Below are 7,437 nucleotides of genomic sequence, written 5' to 3'. Positions count from 1 at the left end.
CCGTGCCTGTGTGATGGAGTTTGGAGGGTCATGGGACCAGTATTTGCCACTTGCAGAGTTCGCTTACAACAACAGTTACCAGTCCAGCATTCATATGGCACCGTATGAGGCTTTGTATGGTAGGCGGTGCCGGTCCCCTATGGGATGGTTTGAGTCGGGCGAGGCCCGATTATTGGGTACAGATTTGGTCCAGGATGCCTTGGATAAGGAGAAGGTGATTCAGGAGAGACTTCGCACAACCCAGTCCAGGCAGAAGAGTTATGCGGACCGGAAGGTTCGTGACTTGGCATTTATGGTTGGTGAGCGGGTCTTGTTTTGGGTATCGCCTATGAAGGGCATCATGAGGTTCGGGAAGAAGGGCAAGCTGAGCCCGAGGTTCATTGGTCCTTTGAGATATTGCGGAATGAACCTCGGGGGTGTTGCTTATGAGCTTGCCTTGCCTCCCAACCTAGTAGGAGTTCACCCGGTATTCCACGTGTCTATGCTCCGGAAGTATCATGGTGATCCGAATCATGTATTGGATTTCAGCTCAGTCCAGTTGGACAAAGATCTATCTTATGTTGAGGAGCCAGTAGCCATTTTGGACAGGTAGGTCAGAAAGCTTAGGTCAAAGAATATTACTTCAGTAAAGGTCCAGTGGAGGGGCCAGCCGGTCGAGGAGGCGACTTGGGAGACCGAGCAGGATATGCGCAGCTAGTACCCTCATCTTTTCAGTTTTAGGTATGTCTTTATACTCGTTCGAGGGCGAACGATTGTTTTAAGAGGGGGAGGATGTAACGACCCGGCCGGTCATTTTGAGAATTTGTGTCGCGATCCCCTAATATCTGCTTTCCCCATATTTGTTTATGCTTTTGGGATTTGCCGGAGTGTTTGGTTATGGAATTCGGGGAGTTTTGGAACACTTAGTCCCTAGTTGTGAGTTTAAGCCTTAGAGTTTGGACCGTAGTCGGAACTGTGTGAAGACGGATCCGGAATGAAATTCCGGAGACTTCATTAGCTCCGTTGAGTATTTTGGGGTTAGGAGCGCATCCGGAATGTGTTTTGGAGGTCTGTAGTAGATTTAAGATTGAATTGGCGAAAGTTAGTTTTTCGACGATTTTGGCCGATAGTGAAAATTTTGATATCGAGATCGGAATGGAATTCCAAAAGTGGCTGTAGGTTTGTAATGTCATTTGTGTCCTGTTTGTAAAATTTGAGGTCATTCAGACTAGATTTGATGTTGTTCGGCGTCGTTTGTAGAATATGAAAAATTTTAAATTCTTAGGCTTGAACCCGTGCTTAATTCATGATTTTGGTGTTGTTCGACATGGTTTGAAGGCTCGATTAAGTTTGTATGGTGTTTTAGGATTGGTTGGTATGTTTGGTTGAGGTCCCGTAGGCCTCGGGTGTGTTTCAGATGCTTAACGGAATGAATTTGGACTTAGGAAAAATTTGGTGGTTCTGCTGTAATCGCACCTGCGCAAGGCTGCCCGCATGTGCGAGAAAATCCGCGCTAGAGCAGAGTTGGGTGGATTGGTCAGGGGTCGCAGGTGCGTGGGAAAAGGCCGCATCTGCGATGCCTGCAAATGCGCAAGACTATTCGCAAGTGCGCAAGTTACGCAGAAGCGGAGGGGATTTCCGCAGGTGCGCACGCGCAGATGCGACCCTTTCGTCGCAGGTGCGAAGGCAGAGAGGGGCAAGTGAATTGCGCAGATACGCACTTTTTTTGCACAAGCGCACCCGCAGGTGCGAGTCTAGGTTCCGCAGGTGCGAAAATACCTGGGCAGTGGTTAAAACCGAAGGGCTTCGCTATTTTTGTCATTTTTGACTTTGCAAACTCGGTTTAGGGCAATTTTTGAGAACATTTTTGAGGCATTTCTTGAGATAAGTCCCTTGTGCTTATTTTGGATCAATAATCTTGCCTTGCTATATATTTTCCCACCTAGTTAGTATGTATTTAAGGTGGAAGTTGGAGGTTAGGGATTTGAAAGTTTGATTTGTGGATTTGGAGGACCATTTGGTATCGGATTTTAGTAAATTTGATATGGTTAGACTCGTGAGTGAATGGGTGTTCAAAATTTATAATTTTTATCCGGTTCCGAGACGTGGGCTCGGAGAGACTTTTTGGGCGTTTTCTAATTTCACGCTTTAGCTTCGAATTAATTAGCTAAATTAGTTACTTGTAGTTATATTTACATTATGAAATTTATTTGAGTAGATTTGGCCCATTTGGAGTAGGATACTCGTGGAAAGAACGTGTTATCGAGGTAATTTGAACGGTTCGAGGTAAGTGGCTTGCCTAACCTTGTGTTGGAGACTTTCCTTTAAGATGTTTGATATTAATTGATGTGTGGGCGCCATGTACATGAGGTGACGAGTACGTATACGTGCTATTATTGCAAAAATCTCGTTTTCCCCTTCTAAATCATAAATTGTTTTTCCTTATTAAATTGCACTAATACGTTTAATTGTTAAACTTAGGCTAGAGAAGCATGCTTACATGTTTTAACTGCCTATTTGACATTCTGTGTGCCATGCTTAGTTAAGTCCCTACTTTCCTTATATGTGTTCAGTATAAACTGTATAACTCGATGTCATACCTACCATTTTATCTTGCGTTGCATATATAAATTGGGACTACGGACGTATTCCAGAGATTCCCCTGTACTGCATATTTACTTTGGGATTACAGACAAATTTTGGGAGATCCCCCTGTACTGCATATTTACTTTGGGACTATGGACGTATTGCGGGAGATCCCCCAGCACTGCATATTTACTTTAGGACTACAGACGTATTTTGAGAGATTCTCCAGCACTGCATATTTACTTTGGGACTACGGACGTATTCCGGGAGATCCCTTTGTACTGCATATTCATTTGGAACTACGATACGGTATCCCGGAAGATTCCCCACTGTGTTACCTTGTTCTGAGTCGAGGACTCCCTTAACTGTTAAATTTTTTAGAGTTTCTTTAACTCTGTTACCGTAAATTTTACTTATACCTTTTACTGTTTAATTTATTATATTTACTCCGGTAGGGCCTTGACCTGACCTCGTCACTACTTGACCGAGGTTAGGCTTGGCACTTACTGGGTACTATTGTGGTATACTTATGCCCTTTCCTGTACATATTTTCGTGTGTAGATCCAGGTACGAGCTATCAGTCTTGGGGTTAGTGCGTGCTACTGATTCTAGGAGACTTCAAGGTACTTCTGCTTGCGTCCGAGATCTTCAGAGTCCCCTTCTACTCCCTCGCCTAGAGACTTTCTTTATTATTTTCAGACTTTTGTGTAGAGCTACATAGATTGTAGCAACTTGTGACTTAGTGATCTTTCGGGTCTTGAGAAATTATTTTGTATATGTCGAGTGGTACTACTTTTGGTTATTCACAATATGTTGGTTATGTTTAAAATGTTGTGTTTTTTTTTTATATTTTTCGTAATATTAGGCTTACCTAGTCGTAAAGACTAGGTGCCATCAGGACAACTTACGGAGGATTAGTTTGGGTCGTGACAGTGACGAGGGTCCGTGCGTAGCTACTATAAATGCTAAAGTTTGGGTAGTTTAGGACTCAAAGCATGAATTACTTGTGTAAATTGTATTCTCTGATTTATTAATATTAAATTGATATATGTGAATATATTGTGAATTGTTAGATAGAGATATTAAAGGATGGAAAAATTTATATGCTTGATTTTCTGTTTAAATTAATTAATTGTTAAAATAAATAATTCTTCCTCCCGAATTTATGTCATAATAAATATACTCTCCTTTCGGAGGTACATAAGAAAATGTCCTCTTTTCTTATGGAGCGGGCCGAACGCCTCGGCAGGATAGATGCATCTATGGATCGCGCCGCACGTCCCTCGGTAGTGTACACGACACTCTGGATCGGGCCGTACGTCCTCGGCAGAAATCGTGCTTAATAATAATAATAATTACACGATACTTTAATAGCTTATTTGAGCTTGCGAAGCTAATTGATAAATTAAAAAATCCTTGGAATTTAATGAATTATTATTGTTGCTTGTTAAAGAATTAATTGTTATTCCTGTAAATGATATTTAATTGATAAATTAGAAATTATTTGAATTGAAGGAATTTAATTAATATATTGAGAATTGTTGCATTTGAAGGAATTTATTTATTTTCGTTGATTAAATAAATTATTTTAAATTCTGCAAATCATGCTGATTTAAATATCCTAGTTGTATTTCAATTATTATTATTGACCTATAGTGAGTGTCAAAGTCGGCCATCTCGCCTCTACCACTTCGAGATTAGGCTTGATACTTACTGGGTACACGTTGTTTACGTACTCATACTACACTTGCTGCACTTTTTGTGCAGGACCTGAGGCAAGTACTAGTGGGGGACCTATCGTCTTATACCCACATTATCCAGGGGTATAGTGGCGAGCTGCCTTTCTGATCCGTTCTGCAGCTACTAGTGTCTCTCCTTGTATTTTTCATTCTGTCTATTTTTATTTCAGACAGTGTTTGAGGTCTTGTATAATCTACTAGATGCTCATACACTTATGATACCAGGTCTTGGCACACAAAATGGTAGAATTTGGTTTTTATTTTTATTTTCTTGATTTTAAATTTTGTCAATGAATGTTTAATTTATTAAGTTGGCTTGCCTAGCTATAGTGTTGGGCGCCATCACGACCTATAGGTGAAATTGGGTTGTGACAGTATAAGCTCTCTTTCTTTGATTATTGGTGTTAATTTAATTTAGTTTGTAACTCTTTTCTTATTGTCTTCTTTTGCAAATAATAACTTGCTACTTATAAATGCTAAAAAGATTTTATAATCGATCAAATTTCTTAAGAGTTAATAAATTCTAAAATTGGTCAATTTATTTTTTGTTAAAGTTCAATAAACTAGCTAAAATTAGATTTAAACATTAAAATAAGAAAACAATTGTTTAAAATATAGAGCACCGACTTTAAAAGGACTTTATTGCGAGATCACGTTGTGCGCAGTAAAGACAAAAAACTTGTTTCTCGTGCCTTATATTGCTTATATTAGTTATCGACTTCTCCAATTGAACCTACTTGCACAAAATTCTGGGTTCGCCACTGCCTACACAAACATGAGTTTTCTCTTGTTTAAATAATTCTTTATCGTTAAAATGCTCAAAAGCATCTGTGTCTTCTTATTGAAGCAATATCTTGGAATTATCATCAATACGATCGATGTATCTACTGAAGAGTAGGAATTGCATGGTTCCCAAGAGTTTTTTTTTGAATGAGTGGGGCACAATTAGCAAGGATTTTTGGAATGGTTTTTATTTATTTGTGAGCTTTCGAAAAATGGTTGTTGGGTGTATTTGTGGCTATACATCTAGAGAGTTTTTGGGATTTGAAGGTGTGTTAATGGAGGAAAAAGGTCCATTTGGGGTGGGAGAAGGGACGAGTAGATGGCGGAGAAAATATTGAGTGAAATTGAAATGTGAAAATTTTGAAATAAAGTGAAAAATGATGATATGGCATAGAGAATTTGAGCTGGACATTGGCGTGTCATCCACATTGTGTGTTTGAAGAGCACGCGAGGTCAAAGTGATTTAAAAGAGTTATTTTTCACGAGTTGAGGTGTCTGAATGAAACTTCATAGGGTATGTGGGCCGGGATCTCAAAACGGGACAAGTAGAAGTGTTTGTTAGGCTATTATGCCTAAGTTAAAACTTCATTATGGAAGGTAATAAAATTTTATATGTAGTATAGGAAGGTAAAAATTCCTAATTGAAATCTCTGACCTATTCGGTCCGTCCCACAAATATTTTCCTTTGATTTGCAAGTTATACCGCAATTTATATTATATATATGTGTATGTTATATTTAACATAAAATTAACTTGAAAAACTTTTATTTTCCATTTTAAACTTGAGTTTCACTTTGGGAGAAGAGTTTTAAAGAAGAGTCTTTATCGTTTGTCATGCGGTTAATTTATTCCGAAATTGTTATCCCGCATGAAATGTGACAAATATATTATCAAAATTTGTGATATAATTAATTTCGCAAGAACTTACATCAAAATAAATTTTTTAATCAAACATAAGGTAAAATAATCTCATCTATTTATCTTTAATATTATTATCCTTGTCCCTCATGCGAGATGACCTAAGCTCCTAGGATCCACCATAAACTTTCACTTGGTGACAAGTTTAGGCAAAATACTGTAATTATATCATCTTACCTATAAATTACTACGTCTTATGTCCTAAAAAAGACATGTTTATGCAAAATAGTGTAATAACATCGTCTTACTATTATTGTTTTACCTTTTATGTCCTAAATAGAACAGTGCAGTTGGAACTTGGAAGTATGAGAATCATTACATCTGGGTGGAGTTTGAAGTTTTTGAGTTTGCAAGATCAGTCTTTTTATTTTATTTTTCTAAAAGTTTTTGCTTGAGTTAAGTTTCATTTTAAGATTTTCGAACTCATTTTCTAAAACTTTCAAGAAAAATTGTAAAATGTTATAAAATAAAGACAGCAAAGTAAAGACAAGTATACAGAGAAACTGATATATTATTCAAACTTCAAACTTATGTACATAATGAAATGAAAACTCCTCTATTTATAGAAGAAAGGAAACAGCTGCGAGGCATTTCAGGAAGCAGCTGCAAGGCTTTTCTTTAGCTGCTTGTAAGCTGTTTGCATGAGCTGCTTACAACCTGCCTGTTTAATAAGAAGCTGCTGCAAATCATTTCATTGAGCTGCTTGCAACCTGCCTGCATCAGCTGCTTGTAGATAAATTTCAACAGAGTACTAAATGGATAATCTTCTTCAGGAAAATTATCTATAGCGGAGTAATAAATGGACATCCACAATAATTATTTTCATAACACTCCCCCTTGGATATTCATTAAAAGGTAATTGTGCCTCGTTAAAACCTTACTAGAAAAAACCCAGTGAAAAAATTCTAGTGAAGGAAAAAGAGTACACATATTTAGTAATACGCATTTCTAGCTGCCTCATTAAAAATCTTATAAGGAAAACCCTGTGGGAAAAAACCTTAGTAAGAAAAAAAGAGTACATCGCGTATTTTACTCCCCCTGATGAAAATCTTGTTTCAAATATTTGAGTCTCCGCATTCCAATCTTATTTACCATCTTCTCAAAAGTTGAAGTTGGCAAAGATTTAGTGAATAAATCTGCCGGATTGTCACTTGAACAGATTTGTTGCACATCAATGTCACTATTTTTCTGAAGATCGTGTGTGTAGAATAATTATGGTAAAATATGCTTCGTTCTATCTCCTTTTATAAATCCTCCCTTCAATTGGGCTATGCATGCAGCATTGTCTTCGTATAAAATTGTGGGTCTTTTCTCACATTCCAAATCATATTTTTCTCGAATAAAATGAATTATTGATCTCAACCATACGCATTCCCTACTTGCTTCATGAATAGCTATTATTTCAGCATGATTTGAAGAAGTAGCAATAATA

The sequence above is a fragment of the Nicotiana tabacum genome, chromosome 17 (assembly GCF_000715075.1).
Source record: "Nicotiana tabacum cultivar K326 chromosome 17, ASM71507v2, whole genome shotgun sequence".
Taxonomy (NCBI): domain Eukaryota; kingdom Viridiplantae; phylum Streptophyta; class Magnoliopsida; order Solanales; family Solanaceae; genus Nicotiana; species Nicotiana tabacum.
Note: the sequence above shows the minus strand (reverse complement) of the source record.